This window comes from Ursus arctos, unplaced genomic scaffold (genome assembly GCF_023065955.2).
Source record: "Ursus arctos isolate Adak ecotype North America unplaced genomic scaffold, UrsArc2.0 scaffold_28, whole genome shotgun sequence".
Taxonomy (NCBI): Eukaryota; Metazoa; Chordata; class Mammalia; order Carnivora; family Ursidae; genus Ursus; species Ursus arctos.
Genome location: NW_026622963.1, coordinates 16525782 through 16544168, shown reverse-complemented (window position 1 = coordinate 16544168; position 18387 = coordinate 16525782). Strand labels below are relative to the sequence as shown.

Genomic DNA, 18387 nt, shown 5'->3' with positions numbered 1-18387 from the left:
GGCAGGTTGATCCCATGCACGTGCGCGTCCCTGGGCTCTTGGTGTGTTAAGACCCAGCCCGTCATGCTCCGTGGGTTGTGGCAGCCCCACCCCGCCCTTTCTAGGTCGGGGCTGCCAACCGCTGGTTAGCTGGGATGGCTTCAGGGTGCCTTGTTCTGGCACTGCAGTCCCCAGCTGGGGTGCCTCTGGCATCAGCGTCCACGAGGAGGGGCGTTCCAGGGACGTCATCACAGGGTCCCGGAGGGATGCGTTAGCGATGACCCACATTCCGGCCAGGCCTGCGTCAGCTGGCTTAGCCCAACGTGGCCATGGGAACCCTGCCTCCTCGGGCCCGGGGCTCCCGAGGTGAAAGGCGATTTCCGGGCGGGTCTGTTTTACGGGGTCCAGGTGTCTCCCAATCCTGCTGGTCGGGGTGGCAGAATCGAGACCTTTCGGTGGTTAGTCTGCGTGCCAGGGAGGGCAGGGAAGGCCCCAAGTGTGCCGATGCCAACTGGGCATAGTGCCCTGTCAGGAGGGGACGCTGGGCAAACGTCCACCTCTCCTTGGTCAGGAGAGGTATCCTGCTTTCCTCGCGCCTCTCGGCTCTGGGGCACTGGGCGGGGACATCCGCGAGGGCCATGGTGCTATGCCTTTGTCGAGGAGAGGCCCTGCCTTGGGTCCCTCAGGACGGCTGACCGCAGCATCCACTGCCCCTGTGACTATCCTGGCTGAAGGTCCCTGGCCCGGACATGTGAGTCCCGTTTGATTTTGGTGGCGGAGGGGCGTGCCGTGTAGGCACGGAAATGCGGGCGTGGACCGGGCTGCAGAGTGACTGCACGTTTCCTCGGAGGCCGGGCCGCCATTGCCTGGTGGCCGTGGACACGCCTTGCCCTGGGTGGCAATGGGCCCTGGGTTCACTGTGTGGTGCACCAGCCCGCAGCTTGCCAAGGGCTGTGCCGCAGGCCCTGGGAGGGCCTTTTGTTCGGGTGCGCAGGATGCGGCCCCGGGCCTTGAGTGTGAGGACCCCTCACCTCGCTACATCTTTGGTCATTTTCGGTCTTGGAACTGGTGTCCAGTGGTGGCAGCCTTCTCATGGGCCCCTGGGTTTTTTCAGTGGTGGATGAGGTGCTGTGCAGTGTAGTAGCGTTGGGACCCCTAGCGGGGTGACAGTCTACGTCGACGTCGCTCCTCCCGTGCGTCAGCGGGTGTACAAGGAGAGGACGTGCCCTGCTTCACCAGGGTGACTTTGAGACATGGATTCTCTGGCCATTTTCAGCCGTCCTAGGGGTCAAACGTGGCGCTCGGGGTTTCAGTGGCACCGATCTCGTGCCACTGCAAGGCAGGACATGAGGCCAGGGATCCACGTACCAGGCAGGCTCTGTCGGGAGCTGAGGCCTCCACACGTGAGGACAAACGCCCGCCTGCCTACCCCCTCAATCAGAATCACCCAGACCCCCCCCCCCGCATGCACTCGACCAAAGGGCACACAGGGACTACACTCAGTCACAAGACACCCCCCCACAACAACACAGACGCCCTTTCCGTGTGCTTACACCTCGGCGTGCACGTACAGACACATACACCCACACACTTGCAGACACAGAGATACACACCTACACTCAAACAAACGCAGACACTCAAACCCGCAGCCGTGCTTTTCTGTGCCTGTGGCATCACGCCCGGCTGCAGCCAGCACTGCGGGAAAGAAGGACAGGACAGGCAGGTGCAAGGCTCACCCCCGGATCCATTCCCAGCCGTCCGGCGGGCTGAGCACCGACATCCGTTTCTCACGTGTGCGTTTGTATCGTCCACACTTCTCAGGTGCGGTGGCCAAGCCAGGTTCACCGTCGGCCTGCAGGACTGGGCCTTCCTTTCCTTGGGTGCGAGGAGGATGGCCGGGTTCTCGGAAGAAGTGAGGTCCCGGGTGGGCACTCTGCGGATGTCGGATCTCGAAGACGGTAAGCCTTCCGTTGTCTCAGGTGCACCCATTGGCTGTAGGATTTCTTGTGCCTGCCTGAGAGGCTGCCAGTCCGCCGGTGCCTACTGGTGCGCGGGGTCTGGCTCCAAGAGAGGATTGAACATTCCTTTTGCTCAGCGGCGTGGCTCTGGTCAGTCCAGGCGCTGGAGGGCTCTGAGGCCATCGGCTTAACCCTCTGAGCCACGCAGCCTGCCTCGTTCAATTGGCCAGGCGGCCCAAAATGTGCTCGGATCGATGATGACTCCCACATTCTGCATTCCTTGGAAAAGCTGAACAAAATGAGTGAGAACTCCCTACCGTCGTTCTCATCGAAACTGAGGTCCGGCACGTTGTCTCCCAAGGGCAGGTAGGAGCGAGGGATAGCTTCCCCTTGGCCACACTCTTGCAGACACCGCAACCACCACCGCCACCACCTCTCCACCCCCACCCCACCCCACCACCATCTCCACCACCACCACCAGAAGCCCCACCAACCCCCAAGGGCCTCAGCATGGGAGAACCTTGCTGAGGGCTCAGGGTCCGGGAGGCATTTCCCCATCTTAACTGGGCGTTCATGCCACGGGGGTCCTCGTGTACTGAGCGGGCTTTGGTGGCTTGTCGGGCGGCTGGCATTCCTGTCCTAGGACTCCCATTGCACGGCGTTGGCACGGGCCTGGGAGTGCATGGCGCACACAAGTGTGGGCCAGGTTGGCGCTTCAAGCAGAGCTCCTGGCGTTGTCAGTGGTGGGAGCCTTGCGGCGGCAGCTGCGTGGGTCCGGTGTAGAGCTCCGGGCTGGGAAGCCATGAAAGGTCCCCATGCCCTTGGGCCCAGTGACGTGCATGGAATGCCCCATGGGGTTGGCAGGAGGGCAGAGACAGTAGGCCAGGCTGCTACGGTGACAGGGTCTGAAAGTCTCCCAGTGGCGCTCACTATGGCCACACAGGGCCTGTGCTGTGGGCCCAGGGCCGGAGTGGAGCCAGCGAGCTGCTGCTTGGCCTGGACAGGAACCTCAGGGACTGGGGAAGGATGACAGGGGTGTTGATCCCATGCTCCTGCGCAGCCCTAGGCTCTGGGTGTGTTCCAACAGAGCCTGTCACGGCTTCGTGGGTGTGGGAGCCCCACCCCGCCCTTTCCAGTTAGGGGCAGCCAACCACTGGACAGCCGGGACGGCTTCGGGGTGCCTTGGTCTGGCGCCGTGATCCCCGACAAGTGTCCCCCTGGCATCTGCGTCCCCAAGGATGGGTGCTCCAAGGGCGTCGTCGCAGGGCCCTGGAGGGATGCGTTAGCAATGACCCACAGGCCCGCCGGGCCTGCATCAGCTACCTTAGCCCAGCGTGACAGTGGGGACCTTGACTCTGCAGGAATGGGGCTCCCGAGGTGAAAGGTGTTTTCATGGGTGGGTCTGTTTGACTGGGGGCCAGGTGTCTCCCAATCCTACTGGGCTAGGGGGCGGAATCGAGACCTCTCGGTGGTAGTTTGTGTGCCAGGAAGGGCAAGGAAGGCCCTAAGTGTGCTGGTGCCAGCTGGGCACAGTGCCCTGTCAGGAGGGGAAGCTGGGCAAACGTCCACCTCTCCCCGGGCAGGAGAGGTGTCCTGATTTCCTCACGCCTCTTGGCTGCGGGGCAGCAGGCGGGGACCTCTGTGAGGGCCATGGTGCTGTGCCTGTGCCTAGAGGGGCCCTGCATTGCGTCCCCCAGGACAGCTGACCACAGCGTGCACTGAGCTTGTGGCTGTCCTGGCTGAAGATCACCGACCTGAACGTGCGAGTCCCATTTGACCTCGGTGGAGGGGAGACGTGCCGTGCAGGCACGGGGACATTGGCGTGGACTGGGTCCCCGAGTGATTGCACATATCCTTGGAGGCCGGGCCCCTGAAGCCCTCTGGTGTGTATGCTCCTTGCTTTGTGTGGCCATGGGCCCTGGTTTCAGTCAGGTGGTACACCGGCCCATGGCTTGCCAAGGGCTATGCCGCCTCCCTGCGAGGGCCTTTTGGCCGGGTGTGTGGGACACGGCGCCTGGACCTGAGTCTGTGGACCCCTCACCTCGGTACGGCTTGGGTTGATTTCAGCCCTGCACCCGGTATCCAGGGGTGGCAGCCTTCCCATGGGCCCCTTGGTTTTCTGGGTGGTGGCTGAGGTTCTGTGCAGTGTAATAGTGCTCAGATAGCTAGTGGGGTGACAATCCGCATTAACGTAGTTCCTCCGTTGCATCAGTGGGTGTACGTAGAGAGAGTGTGTTGTGCTTCGCCAGGGTGACTTTGAGTCGCGGAATCTCTGGCCATTTTTAGCCACCCCTAGGGGTCAAATGTGGTGCTCGGGGTTTCAGTGGCACCGATGTCGTGCCACTGCGAGGCAGGACGTGAGGTCAGGGATCCACGTACCGGGCAGGCTCTGTCGGAAGCTGAGGCCTCCACATGTGAGCACCCGTCCCTCGTGCCTACCCCCCATCAGAATCACCCAGACCCGGCCCCACCCCACTGTACGCACTCGACCACATGGGACTCAGGGACTACATGCAGTCACAAGGCACACCCCCACAACAACACAGACACCCCTTCCATGTGCTCACACACGGGCGGGCACGTACAGACACACACACCCACACACTCGCAGACATAGGGATACACACACACATTGAAACTCATGCAGGCAATCAAACCTGCGGCCGTGCTGTTGTGTGCCCGTGGCATCATGCCCTGCTGTAGCCAGCCCTGAAGGACAGAGGGACAGGACAGGAAGGTGCAAGGCTCACCCCTGGATCCATTCCAATCCATCCGGGGAGCTGAGCATCATGGTCCGTTTCTCACGCATGCGTTTGTATTGTCCACACTTCTCAGGTGCGGTGGCCACGCCAGGCTCGCCGTCGGACTGCAGGACTAGGCCTTCCTGTCCTTGGATGCACGGAGGTTGTCCGGGTCCGCGGAAGAAGTGTGGTCCCTGGTGCGCACGCTGGGGACGTCTGTCGCGAAGACGGTAAGCCTTCCATTGTCTCAGGCGCACCCATTGGCTGTAGGATTTCCTGTGCCTGCCTGAGAGTCTACCAGTCCGCCGGTGCCAACTGGCGCAGAGGGTTTGGATCCAAGAGAGGATTGACTGTTCCTCTTGCTCTGTGGTGTGACTCTGGTCGGTCTGGGCTGCTGGAGGGCACTGAGGCCATCAACTTACCCCCTGAGCCACGCAGCCTGCATCGTTCAGTTTGCCAGGCAGCCCAGAATGTGCTCGGATCGATGATGACTCCCTCATTCTGCATTCCTTGGAAAAGCTGAACAAAATGAGTGAGAACTCCCTACCGTCGTTCTCATCGAAACTGAGGTCCGGCACATTGTCTCCCCCAGGGCAGGTAGGAGCGAGGGACAGCTTCCCCTCGGCCACACACTCTCAGCCACCGCAACCACCTCCACCACCACCTCCCCCCCATCCCTCCCCCCACCATCAGCACAAGCCCTGCCAACCTCCAAAGGCCTCAGCATGGGAGAGCCTTACGGAGGGCTCAGGGTCCGGGATGCATTTCCCCATCTTAGCTGGGTGTTCACGGCGCTGAGATCTTCATGGCCTGACCAGGCTTTGGTGCCGTGTCCGGTAGCTGGCATCCCCTTTTTAGGATTCCCATTGTGTGGCATTGGCATGGGTCCTGGGGTATCTCCATGGACCAGCGTGGGTCAGGGTGGCGCTTCAAGCAGAGCTCCTGGCCTTATGTGCAATGGGAGTCCTGTGGCGGCAGCTGCTGTGGGTGCAGAGCAGAGCCCGAGTCGGGCAAGCCACGATAGGTGCCCGTGCCCTTTGGTTCAGTGACGTGCGTGGTATGCCCCATGGTGTTGGCAGGAGGGCAGAGGCACTAGGTCAGGCCGCTACCCTTGACAGGGCCTGAATGTCTCCCAGTGGCCACTCACTGTGGCCACGCAGGTCCTGTACTGTGGGCCCAGGCGCGAGTGGAGCCACTGAGCTCCCTCTTGGCCTAGATAGAAAAGTCAGGGACCGAGAAGGACCGCAGGTGGTTTGGTCCCGCACATATTCGTGGCACTAGGCTCTGGTTGTGTTCTGACACAGCCCATCACGGCTCCTTGGGTTGTGTGAGCCTCACCCTGCCCTTTTCACGTCAGGGCAGCCAACCGCTGGACAGCTGATAGGCTTCGGGGTGCCTCTCTCTGGCTCTGCGGTCCCTGACCGGTGTGCCCCTGACATCTGCGTCCCTGAGGAGGGACGCTCCAGGGGCATCGTCCAGGTCTGCGGAGGGATGTGTTAGTGATGACCTACGGCCAGCCAGGCCTGTGTCAGCTACCTTAGCCCAGCGTGGCAGTGGGGACCTTGACTCCTCAGGAATGGGGCTCCCGAGGTGAAAGGTGTTTTCCCAGGCGCGTCTATTTGACTGGGGGCCAGGTATCTCCCAATCCTCTGGGCAGGGGCGGGGGCTGGTGGGATGGAGACGTCTCGGTGTTAGTCTCCATGCCAGGGAGGGCAGGGAAAGCCCCGAGTGTGCCAATGCCAGCTGGGCACAGTGCCCTGTTAGGAGGGGAAGCTGGGCAAACATCCACCTCTCCTTGGGCAGGAGAGGTGTCCTGCTTTCCTCGCCCCTCTGGGCTGTGGGGCAGCGGGTGTGGACCTCCATGAAGGCCATGGTGCTGTGCCTGTGCCGAGACAGTGGCCCTGCCTTGCGTTCCCTGGGATGGCTGACCGCACCTTCCACTGAGCTTGTGGCTGTCTTGTCTGAAGGTCTCTGCTCAGACGTACGAGTCCCGTTTGACCTCGGTGGTGGGGGTACGTGCCATGCAGGCACGGGGATGTGGGCATGGACCGAGCCATTGAGTGATTGCACGTTTCCTCGGAGACGGGGCTCCCAAAGCCTGCTGGCCATGGACACTCTTGTGCCCTGGATGGTAATGGGCCCTGTGTTCAGTCCGGTGGTGTGCCGGCCTGCGGCATGCCATGAGTTGTGCCGCCTGCCCCACAAGGGCCTTTTGGCAGGTGCGCAGGACATGGGGCCTGGCCTTGAATCTGTGGGCCCCTCACCTCGCTACAGCTTGGGTTGGGTTCATCCCTGTACCTGGTGTCTGGGGTGGCAGTCTTCCCATGGGCCCTTGGGCTGGCTGAGTTTCTGTGCAGTGTAATAGCACTGGGACAGCTAGCGGGGTGACAGTCCACATCGACGTCTCTTTACTCCGGTGCATCAGTGGGTCTACGTAGAGAGGGTGTGCTGTGCTTCGACATGGTCACTTTGAGACAGGGAGTCTCTGGCCATTTTCAGCCGTCCCTCGGGGTCAATTGTGGCGCTCAGAGTTCCAGTGGCACTGATCTCGTGCCTCTGCGAGGCAGGATTGAACCCAGGGATCCATGAACCGGGCAGGCTCTGTCGGTAGCTGAGGCCTCCACACGTGATCACCACCCCCCCGGCGTGCCACCCCCATCAGAATTACCCAAACCCAGCCCCACCCCTCCGCACATACTTGACCACACGGCACACAGGGACTACACGCAGTCACAAGACACTGCCACCACAACAACACAGACACCCCTTCCGTGTGCTCACACACGGGCGGGCACGTACAGACACACAAACACACACTCACACACACACACAGATACACACCCACACTCAAATTCACGCAGGTACTCAAACCCGAGGCCGTTCTGTTCTGTGCCCGTGGCATCATGCCCGGCTGCACCCAGCCCTGTGGGACGGAGGGACAGGACAGGCAAATGCAAGGCTCACCCCCGGATCCGTTCCGAGCCATCTGGCGAGCTGAGCACCACGGTCCGTTTCTCACACGTGCGTGCGTATTGTTCACACTTCTTAGGTGCTGTGGCCACACCAGACTCGCCGTCGGCCCGCAGGACTAGACTTTCCTGTCCTCGGATGAGTGGAGGTTCCAGTCCCCGGAAGAAGTGTGGTCTCGGGTGGGCTCGCTGTGGATGTCGGACCTCGAAGACAGTAAGCCTTCCATTGTCTCAGGTGCACCCATTGGCTGTAGGATTTCTTGCACCCACCTGAGAGGCTGCCAGTCTGCTGGTGCCTACTGGTGTGTGGGGTCTGGCTGCAAGAGAGGATTGACCGTTCCTCTTGCTCAGTGGCGTGGCTGTGGTAGGTCCAGGCTACTGGAGGGCTCTGAGGCCATCAGGTTACCTCTCTGAGCCATGAAGCCTGCTTGGTTAAATTTGCCAGGCAGTTCAGAATGTGCTTGGATCGATGATGACTTTCTCATTCTGCATTCCTTGGAAAAGCTGAACAAAATGAGTGAGAACTCCCTACCGTCGTTCTCATCGAAACTGAGGTCCGGCACATTGTCTCCCCCAAGGCAGGTAGGAGCGAGGGACAGCTTCCCCTCAGCCATACTCCCGCAGCCACCGCAACCACCACCACTACCAGCACACCACCTCCACCCCACCCCCATTCACACCCCCACCCCCACAAGCCTGCCAACCCCCAAGGCCCTGGCATGGGGAGCCTTACGTAGGGCTCAGGGTCCAGGCGGCGTTTCCCCATCTTAGCTGGGTGTTCATGGCATGGAGGTCCTCGTTGACTGGCCATGCGTTGGTTGCATGTTGGGCAGCTGGCATCCATGTCGTAGGAGTCCCATTGCGCGCTGTTGGCCCGGGTCATGGGGGCACGTGGCACGGACCAACATGGGCCAGCATGGCACTTCAGGCAGTCCTCCTGGCGTTGTGTGCATTGGGAGCCCCACAGCGGCAGCTGCTGTGGGTCCGGAGGAGAACCCCGGGCCGGTCAAGCCACAATAGGTGCCCATGCCCTTTGGCCCGGTGACATGCGTGTAATGCCCCATGGGGTTGGCAGGAGGGCAGCGGCACTAGGCCAGGCCGCTGCCCTTTACAGGTCCTGAGTCTCCCAGTGGCCTCTCAGTGTGGCCACGCAGGGCCTGTGCTGTGGACCCAGGGAGGGAGTGGAGCCACCGAGCTGCCTCTTGGCCTGGACAGGAACTGCAGGGACCAGGAAGGACCACAGGTGGGTTGATCCCATGCACCTGCACAGCCCTGGGCTCTTGGCGTGTTCCGACACAGACTGTCACAGCTCCTTGGGTTGTGGGAGCCCAGGCCGCCCTTTCCAGGTAGGGGCGGCCAACCGATGGACAGGCGAATGGCTTCGTGGTGCCTCTCTCCAGCGCCGCGGTCCCCGACCATTGTGCCCCTGACGTCTGCATCCCAGAGGATGGGTTCTTCAGGGGCATCGTTGAAAGGCCCCGGAGGGATGGTTTGCGGTAACCCATGGGCCCGCCAGGTCTGCGTCAGCTACCTTAGCCCAGCGTGGCCATGGGTACCATGCGTCCTCAGGCCTGGTGCTCCTGAGGTGAAAGGTGTTTTCCCGGGCGGGTCTGTTTGACTGGTGGCCAGGTGTCTCCCAATCCTGCTGGGTGGGTGGGGAGGTGGGATGGAGACCTCTCAGTGGTAGTCTGTGCGCCAGGGAGGGCATGGAAGGCCCTTAGTGTGCTGATGCCAGCCGGGCGTAGTGCCCTTTCAGGAAGGAAAGCTGGGCAAACGTCCACGTCTCCTTGGGCAAGAGAGGTGTCCTGCTTTCTTCGCGCCTCTCAGGTGCAGTGTATGGGCACGGACCTCCGCGAGGGCCATGGTGTTGTGCCTGTGCTGAGAGAGGGGCCCTGCCATGCGTCCCCCGGGACGGCTGACCACAGCATCCACTGTGCCTATGGCTGTCCTGGCTGAAGATCCCTGTTCCAGACGTGCAAGTCCCGTTTGACCTTGGTGGTAGGGGGATGTGCCGTTTAGGCACGGGGAGGCAGATGCAGACCTGGCAGCTGAGTGACTACACGTTTCCTCGGAGGCCGGGCCCCCGAAGCCCTCTGGCCATGGGCACACCTTGCCTTGGGTGGCAAAGGGCGCTGGGTTCAGTCAGGTGATGTGCTGGCCCATGGCAGGGTGAGGGCACCCCTTGCCAAAAGCTGTGCCAACTGTGCTGTGAGGGCATTTTTCCCGGGTGTGTGGGATGCGGCACCTGGCCTGGAGTCCGCGGGCCCCTCCCCTTGGTACGGCTTGGGTCGCTTTCCGCCCAGCACCCAGTGTCCCAAGGGTGGCAGCCTTCCCATGGGCCCCTGGGTTTTCTGGGTGGTGGCTGAGGTTCTGTGCAGTGTAATAGTGCTGGGATAGCTACCAGGGTGACAGTCTGTGTCGACGTCGCTCCTCCGGTGCATCAGCAGGTGTACTTAGAGAGGGCGTGCTGTGCTTTGCCAGGGTGACCTTGAGACGGGGAGTCTCTGGCCATTTTCAACCTCCCCTTGGGGTCAAACGTGGCGCTCAGGGTTTCTGTGGCACTGATCTCATGCTGCTGTGAGGCAGGATGTGAGGCCAGGGATCCACATACCAGGCAGGCTCTGTTGGGAGCTGAGGCCTCCACACGTGAGCACAAACCCCTATATGCCTACCCCCCTATCAGAATCACCCAGACCCGCCCCCCCGCCGCATGCACTCGACCACACGGCACACAGGGGCTACACGCAGTCACAAGACAGCTCCCCTACAACGACACAGACTCCCCTTCCGCGGGCTCACACACAGGCATGCGCATACAGACACACACACTCACAGACATACACACACACACACACACACACATGCACAGATACGCACCCACACTCAGTCTCACTCAGGCACTCAAACCCGCGGCCGTGCTGTTCTCTGCCTGTGGCATCACCCCCGGCTGCAGCCAGCCCTGCAGGACAGAGGGAAAGGAGAGGCAGGTGCAAGGCTCACCCCCGGATCCGTTCCGAGCTGTCCCGCGAGCTGAGCACCACGGTCTGTTTCTCATGCGTGCGTGCCTATTGTCAAACTTCTCAGGTGTGGTGGCCACGACTGGTCGTCATCGGCCCGCAGGACTAGGCTTTCCATCCTTGGATGCACGGCCGTTGTCCAGGTTCCCGGAAGAAGTGTGGTCCCTGGTGGGCATGCTGCGGACGTCGGATCACGAAGACGGTAAGCCTTCCATTGTCTCAGGCACACCCATTGGCTGTAGGATTTCCTGTGCCTGCCTGAGAGGCTGCCAGTCCGCCGGTGACTACTGGTGCGCGGGGTCTGGCTCCAAGAGAGGATTGACTGTTCCTCTTGCTCAGCGGCTTGGCTCTGGTCGGTCCAGGCTGCTGGAGGGCTCTGAGGCCATCAGCTTACCCCTCTGAGCTGCGCAGCCTGCCTCGTTCAATTGGCCAGGCGGCCCAGAATGTGCTCGGATCGATGATGACTCCCTCATTCTGCATTCCTTGGAAAAGCTGAACAAAATGAGTGAGAACTCCTTACCGTCGTTCTCATCGAAACTGAGGTCCGGCACGTTGTCTCCCCCAAGGCAGGTAGGAGTGAGGGACAGCTTCCCCTTGGCCACATTCCCGCAGCCACTGCAACCACCACCGCCACCCCCCCATCCATCACCATCACCACCACCACCACAAGCTCTCCCCCGAACCCCAAAGACCTCGGACTGGAAGAACCTTGCAGAAGGCTCAGGGTCTGGGAGGCGTTTCCCCATCTTAGCTGGGTGTTAACGGCCCAGAGGTCCTCGTGGCCTGGCTGGGCTTTGTGGCCTTTCGGGCACCTGGCATCCCTGTTGTACGAGTCACATTGCGCGGCATTGGGAAAGGCCCTGAGAGCACCTGGCCCGGACCAGCATGGGCCATGGTGGTGCTATAGGCAGAGCTCCTACCGTTGTGTGCGGTGGGAGTCTCGCGGCGGCAGGTGCCGTGGGTCTGGAGGAGAGCCCCAGGCCAGGCAAGGCACAATAGATGCCAGTGCCCTTGGGCCTGGTTACGTGCGTGGAATGCCCCATGGGGTTGGCAGAAAGGCAGTGGTGCTAGGTCAGGCCGCCCACCTTGACAGGGCCTGAAAGTCTCTCAGTGGCTGCTCACTGTGGCCACGCAGGGCCTGTGCTGTGGGCCCAGGGCGGGAGTGGAGCCACCAAGCTGCCTTGTGGCATGGCCAGGATTGACAGAGACTGGGAAGGACCACAAGCGGGTTGATCCTGCGCACCTGTGCGGCCCTAGGCTCCAGATGTGTTCCTACACGGCCCGTCATGGCTCCATGGGTTGTGGAAGCCCCACCCCGCCCTTTCCAGGTCGGGGCAGCCAAACGCTGGTCAGCCGGGTTGGCTTCGGGGTGCCTTGGTCCGGCAACGCGGTCCCCGACGGATGTGCGCCTGCCGTCTCCGTCCCCGTGGATGGGCGCTACGGGGCATCGTCGCAGGCCTCCAGAGGTATGCATTAGCGATGACCCATGGGCCGGCCGGGCCTGCATTAGCTGGCTTAGTCCAGCGTGGCCGTGGGGACCTTGCCTCCTTGGGCCAGCGCTCCCGAGGTGAAAGATGTTTTCCAGGGCTGGTCTGTTTTACTGGGTCCAGGTGTCTCCCAATCCTGCTGGGTGTGGTGGCGGGATTGAGACCTCTCGGTTGTAGCCTGCGTGCCAGGGAGGTTAGGAAAGGCCCCGAGTGTGCTGATGCCAGCCGGGCTCAGTGTCCTATCAGGAGGGGAAGCTGGGCAAATGTCCACTTCTCCTTGGGCAGGAGAGGTGTCCTGCTTTCCTGATGCCTCTCAGCTGTGGGGCAGTGGGCGTAGTCCTCCGCGAGGGCCATGGTGCTTTGCATGTGCCGAGAGGGGCCCTGCATTGCGTCCCCTGGGAATGCTGACCGCAGCATCAACTGCGCTTGTGGCTGTCCTGGCTGAAGATCCCAGGCCTGGACCTGTGAGTCCCGGTAGCGGGGGGGACGTGCCATGTAGGCACGAGGATGTGGGCGTGAACCGGGTCTCTGAGTGACTGCACGTTTCCTCGGAGGCCGGGCCCCCGAAGTCCACTGGCCGTGGACACGCCTTCTCCTGGGTGGCAATGGGCCCTGGGTTCAGTCGGGTGGTACGCCGGCCCTGGGCTTGCCAAGAGCTCTGCCACCTGCCCCCCGAGGGCGTTTTGACCGGGTGCGTGCCATGCAGCGCCTGGCCTCGAGTCCGGGGGCCCTTCACCTTGCAACGGCTTGGGTGGGTTTCGGCCCTGTGCCTGGTTTCCAGGGGTGGCAGCCTCCCAAGGGCCCCTAGGTTTTCTCGGTAGTGGCTGAGGTTCTGTGCAGTGTAGTAGCACTGGGACAGCTAGCGGGGTGACAGTCCACATCGACGTCGCTCCTCTGATGCGTCAGCACGTGTTCGTAGAGAGGGTCTCTTGTGTTTCACCAGGGTGACTTTGAGAGAGGGAGTCTCTGGCTATTTTTAGCCACTCTAGGGGACAAACATGGTGCTTGGGATTTCAATGGCACCGATCTCGAGCTGCTGCGAGGCAGGAGGTGAGGCCAGGGATCCACGTACTGGGCAGAGTCTGTCGGGAGCTGAGTCCTCCACACGTGAGGACAAACCCCGAGTGCCTATCCAACCATCAGAATCACACAGACCCAACCCTACCCCCCCATAGGCACTCGACCACACGGCACACAGGGACTCTACGCAGTCAAAAGACACCCCCTCCCCAACAACACAGTCACGCCTTACGCATGCCCACACATGGCCATGCGCGTACAGAAACACACACCCACACACCCGCAGACACAGAGATACACACCTAAACTCAAACTCACGCAAACACTCAAACCCGCGGCCGTGCTGTTCTGTGCCCGTGGTATCATGCTTTGCTGCAGCCATCCCTGTGGGACAGAGGGACAGGACAGGAGGTGCAACGCTCATCCCCAGATCTGTTACGAGTCCTCCGGCGAGCTGAGCACCGGGGTCCTTTTCTTACGCGTGTGTTGCTATTGTCCACACTTCTCAGGTGCGGTGGCCATGCCAGGGTCACCATTGGACTGCGGACTAGGCCTTCCTGTCCTTGGATGCATGGAGGTTGGCCGGGTCCCCAGAGGAAGTGTGGTCCCCTGTGGGCACGCTGCGGACATCGGATTGTGAAGACGGTAAGCCTTCCATTGTCTCAGGCGCACCCATTGGCTGTAGGATTTCCCACACCCACCTGAGAGGCTGCCAGTGCGCGGGTGCCTTCTGACACATGGGGTCTGGCTCCAAGAGACGATTGACCGTTCCTCTTGCTCAGTGGCTTGACTCTGGTCGGTCCAGGCGCTGGAGGGCTCTGAGGCCATTGGCTTACCCCTCTGAGCCGCACAGCCTGCCTCGTTCAATTGGCCAGGCGGCCCAAAATGTGCTCGGATCGATGATGACTCCCTCATTCTGCATTCCTTGGAAAAGCTGAACAAAATGAGTGAGAACTCCTTACCGTCGTTCTCATCGAAACTGAGGTCCGGCACGTTGTCTCCCCCAGGGCAGGTAGGAGTGAGGGACAGCTTTCCCTCGGGCACACTCCAGCAGCCACCGCAACCACCACCGCCGCCACCCCCAGAAGCCCCACCAACCCCAAGGGCCTCGGCATGGGAGAGCCTTATGGAGGGCTCAAGGTCCAGGATGCGTTTCCCCATCTTAGCTGGGTGTTCACGCCATGGAGGTCCTCTTGGCCTGAGCGAGCTTTTGTGGTGTGTTGGGCAGCTGGCATCCCCGTCGTAGGAGTCCCATTGTGTGGCATTGGCATGGGCCCTGGCTGTTCCTGACACGGACCAGCGTGGGTCAGGATGGCATTTCAGGCAGAGCTCCTGGCGTTGTGTGCGTTGGGAGCCTCGTGCCTGCAGCTGCCGTGGTTCCGTAGGAGAGCCCCGGGCCGTGCAAGTCATGATAGGTGCCCGTGCCCTTGGGCCAAGTGACATGCGTGGAATGCCCCATGGTGTGGTAGGAGGGCAGAGGCACTAGGCCACGCCTCGACCCTTGACAGGGTCTGAAAGTCTCCCAGTGGACGCTCACTGTGGCCACGCAGGGCCTGTGCTGTGGGCCTAGGGTGGGAGTGGAGCCACCGAGCTGCCTCTTGGCCTGGACAGAAACGTCAGGGGCCGGGAAGGACCGCAGGCGGGTTGATCCTGTGTACCTCGCGGCCCTAGGCTCTGGGTGTGTTCTGACACAGAGCCTCATGGGTCCGTGTGTTGTGGCAGCCCCACCACCCCCTTTGCAGGTCATTGAAGCCAATTGCTGGACAGCCGGGACAGCTTCAGGGTGCCTCTCTCCGGTCCATAGTCCCTGACTGGTGTGCCCCTGGCATATTCGTCCCTGAGGAAGGGCTCTTTGGGGGCATTGTTGCAGGGCCCCAGAGTGATGCGTTAGCGATGACCCACGGGCCGGCCAGGCCTGCCTCAGTTGCCTTAGCACAGTGTGGCCGTGGTGACCTTGCCTCCTCAGGCCCAGGGCTCCCGAGGTGAAATGTGTTTTCCCGGGAGGGTCTGTTTGAATGGGGGCCAGGTGTCTCCCAATCCTGCTGGGCGGGATCAAACCCCCTTGGTGGTAGTCTGCATGCTAGTCAGGGCAGGGAAGTTTCTGAGTGTGCCAATGCCAGCCATGCACAGTGCCCTGTCAGGAGGGGGAGCTGAGCAAATGTCCACCTCTCTTTGGGAAGGAGAAGTGTCCTGCTTTCCTCGCGCCTCTCAGCTGCGGGGCAGCGGGTGTAGACCTCTGCGAGGGCCATGGTGCTGTGCCTCTGCAGAGAGAGTGGCCCTGCCTTGCGTCCTTCGGGACTGCTGACCGCAGCATCCACTGCACTTGTGGATGTCCTGGCTGAGGATCCCCGGCCCAGACGTGTGATTCCCATTTGAACTTGGTGGCAGGGGGACCTGCCGTGCAGGCCTGAGGACACGGGCGTGAACCGGGCTGCTGAGTGACTGCATGATTCCTTGGAGGCCGGGCCCCAGAAGCCCGCTGGCCGTGGGTATGCCTTGCCCTTTGTGGCAATGTGCCCCGGGTTCAGTTAGGTGGTGCACCGACTCCCGGCGGGGCTAGGGCACTGCTTGCCAAGGGCTGTGCCACCTTCCCCGTGAAGGCCTTTTGACAGGGTATGTGGGATGCAGTCCCTGGCCTTGAGTCCGCGGGCCCCTCACCTCGCTACGGCTTGGGTCGGTTTCGGCCCTGCACCTGGTATCCAGGGGTGGTAGCCTTCCCATAGGCTCCTGGGTTTTCCCGGTGGTGGCTGAGGTTCTGTGCAGTGTAATAGCACTGGGACAGCTAGCAGGGTGACAGTCCGCGTTGATGCCACTCCTCCAGTGCGTCACTGGGTGTACGTAGAGAGGGCATGTTATGCTTTGCCAGGGTAACTTTGAGACGTGGAGTCTCTGGCCATTTTCATCCACACCTAGGGGTCAAATGTGGCGCTCGTGGTTTCAGTGGCACCCATCTCATGCTGCTGCGAGGCAGGACGTGAGGCCAGGGATCCATGTACCAGGCAGGCTCTGTAGGGAGCTGAGGCTTCCACGCATGAGCACCCCTCCCCCGTGAGCCTACCCCCCCATCAGAATCACCCAGACCCGGCCCCACCGCCCTGCACGCACTCGACCACATGGCACACATGGACTACACGCAGTCACAAGACACCCCCCACACAACTCAGACACCCCGTCTGTGTGGTTACGCACAAGTGGGTGTGTATAGACACATACACACACACACTCGCACACACAGAGATACACACACACACTCAAACTCTCTCAGGCACTCAAACCTGCGGCCGTGCTGTTCTGTGCCCGTGGCATCACCCCCGGGCTACAGCCAGCCCTAAGGCACAGAAGAGGGACAGGACAGGCAGGTGCAAGACTCACCCCCGGATCTGTTCTGAGCCGTCCGGCAAGCTGAGCACCAAGGTCCGTTTCTCACGTGTACGTTTGTATTGTCCACACTTCTCAGTAGTGGTGGCCACGCCAGGCTCGCCGTCGGCCTTCAAGACTAGGCCTTCCTGTCCTTGGATGTGCGGAGGTTGGCCGGGTCCCAGAGAAGTGTGGTCCCGGGTGGGCACGCTGTGGACGTTGGATCACGAAGACGGTAAGCCTTCCATTGTCTCACGTGGAACCATTGGTTGTAGGATTTCCTGCACCCACCTGAGAGGCCGCCAGTGCGCGGGTGCCTTCTGACGCGCTGGGTCTGGCTCCAAGAGAGGATTGACCGTTCCTCTTGCTCAGTGGCTTGACTCTGGTCGGTCCAGGCTGCTGGAGGGCTCTGAGGCCATCGGCTTACCCCTCTGAGCCATGCAGCCTGCCTCGTTCAATTGGCCAGGTGGCCCAAAATGTGCTCGGATCGATGATGACTCCCTCATTCTGCATTCCTTGGAAAAGCTGAACAAAATGAGTGAGAACTCCCTACCGTCGTTCTCATCGAAACTGAGGTCCGGCACGTTGTCTCCCCCAGGGCAGTTAGGAGTGAGGGACAGCTTCCCCTTGGCCACACTCCCACAGCCACCACAACGACCACTGCCATCACCTCCCCACCCCCAGCCCCACCCCCACCACCAACAGAAGCCCCACCAACCCCCAAAGGCCTTGGCATGGGAGAGCCTTGTGGAGGGCTCTGGGTCCAGGATGTGTTTCCCCATCCTAGCTGGGTGTTCACAGCTCAGATGTCCTTGTGGACTGGCCGGGCATTGGTGGCATGTCAGGCATCTGGCATCCCCATTGTAGGAGACCCATTGCGTGGCTTTGGCATGGGCCCTGGGAGCACCTGGCACAGAGCAGTGTGGGTCAGGGTGGCGCTTCAGGTAGAGCTCCTGGCGTTGTGTGCGTTGGGATCCTCACAGTGGCAGCTGCCCTGGGTCCAGAGGACAGCCGTGGCTGGTCAAGCCACGATAGGTACCTGTGCCCTTGGGCCCAGTGACGCACATGAAATGCCCCATGGGGTTGGCAGGAGGGCAGAGGCACTAGGCCAGGCCGCCCACCTTGACAGGACCTGAGAGTCTCCCAGTGGTCGCTCACTGTGGCCACATAGGGCCCGTGCTGTGGGCCCAGGGCAGGAGTGGAGCCACCGAGCTGCCTCTTGGCCTGGACAGGAATGGCAGGGACTAGGAAGGACCGCAGGCGGGTTGATCCCGCGCAGCTGCACCGCCCTAGGTTCTGGGTGTGTTCCGACAAAGCCCGTCATGGCTTCATGGGTTATGTGAGCCCCACCCCGCCCTTTCCTGTTTGGGGCAGACAATCGCCAGATAGCCAGGTCGGCTTCAGGGTGCCTTGTTGCGGAGCTGTGGTCCCCGACCGGTGTGCCCCTGGCATCTGCATCCCTGAGGAGGGGCGCTTCGGGGGCTTCGTCGCAGCGTCCCGGAGGGATGCGTTAACGATGACCCGTTGGCCGGCCGGGCCTGCGTTAGCTGGCTTAGTCCAGTGTGGCCGTGGGGACCTTGCCTCCATGGGCCTGGGGCTCCAGGGGTGAAAGGTGTTTTCCCGGGTGGGTCTGTTAGACTAGGGGCCAAGTGTCTCCCAATCTTGCTGGCCGGGGGGGCGGGATTGAGACCTCTCGGTGGTAGTGTTCGTGACAGGGAGGGTAGGGAAGGCCCCAAGTGTGCCGATGCTAGCCGGGCACAGTGCCCTGACAGGAGGGTTTGCTGGGCAAACATCCACCTCTCTTTGGGCAGGAGAGGTATCCTGCTTTCCTCACACCTCTCAGCTGCAGGGCAGTGGGC

At 61.7% G+C, this 18387-nt stretch overlaps 1 long non-coding RNA gene and 6 other non-coding genes across 14 annotated transcripts in view; all 7 read left to right on the top strand.

The window, feature by feature from the left end:
* LOC113263599 (uncharacterized) overlaps positions 1-18387 on the top strand; it is an 80306-nt gene that overhangs the window by 1079 nt on the left and 60840 nt on the right. For 5 of the 8 annotated variants that reach the window (XR_008956043.1, XR_008956040.1, XR_006410774.3 and 2 more), the window contains exons 2-7: positions 1801-1937; positions 4773-4908; positions 7728-7861; positions 10732-10866; positions 13681-13816; positions 16629-16763. This is a non-coding gene — a long non-coding RNA (uncharacterized LOC113263599). Of the gene's footprint in view, positions 1-1800; positions 1938-4772; positions 4909-7727; positions 7862-7918; positions 8891-10731; positions 10867-13680; positions 13817-16628; positions 16764-18387 lie in introns of those variants that run through there. The other 3 variants (XR_008956041.1, XR_008956039.1, XR_008956042.1) reach the window with 2 other exon arrangements.
* Positions 2186-2280, top strand: LOC113263824 (small nucleolar RNA SNORD116). Its single transcript, XR_003319412.1, has one exon. It is a non-coding gene; the product is annotated as a small nucleolar RNA SNORD116 (small nucleolar RNA).
* On the top strand, positions 5157-5251 carry LOC113263827 (small nucleolar RNA SNORD116). The gene has a single exon (XR_003319415.1). It is a non-coding gene; the product is annotated as a small nucleolar RNA SNORD116 (small nucleolar RNA).
* Positions 8111-8205, top strand: LOC113263837 (small nucleolar RNA SNORD116). The gene has a single exon (XR_003319425.1). It is a non-coding gene; the product is annotated as a small nucleolar RNA SNORD116 (small nucleolar RNA).
* Positions 11116-11210, top strand: LOC113263835 (small nucleolar RNA SNORD116). Its single transcript, XR_003319423.1, has one exon. It is a non-coding gene; the product is annotated as a small nucleolar RNA SNORD116 (small nucleolar RNA).
* On the top strand, positions 14065-14159 carry LOC113263834 (small nucleolar RNA SNORD116). The gene has a single exon (XR_003319422.1). It is a non-coding gene; the product is annotated as a small nucleolar RNA SNORD116 (small nucleolar RNA).
* LOC113263826 (small nucleolar RNA SNORD116) lies at positions 17013-17107 on the top strand. Its single transcript, XR_003319414.1, has one exon. It is a non-coding gene; the product is annotated as a small nucleolar RNA SNORD116 (small nucleolar RNA).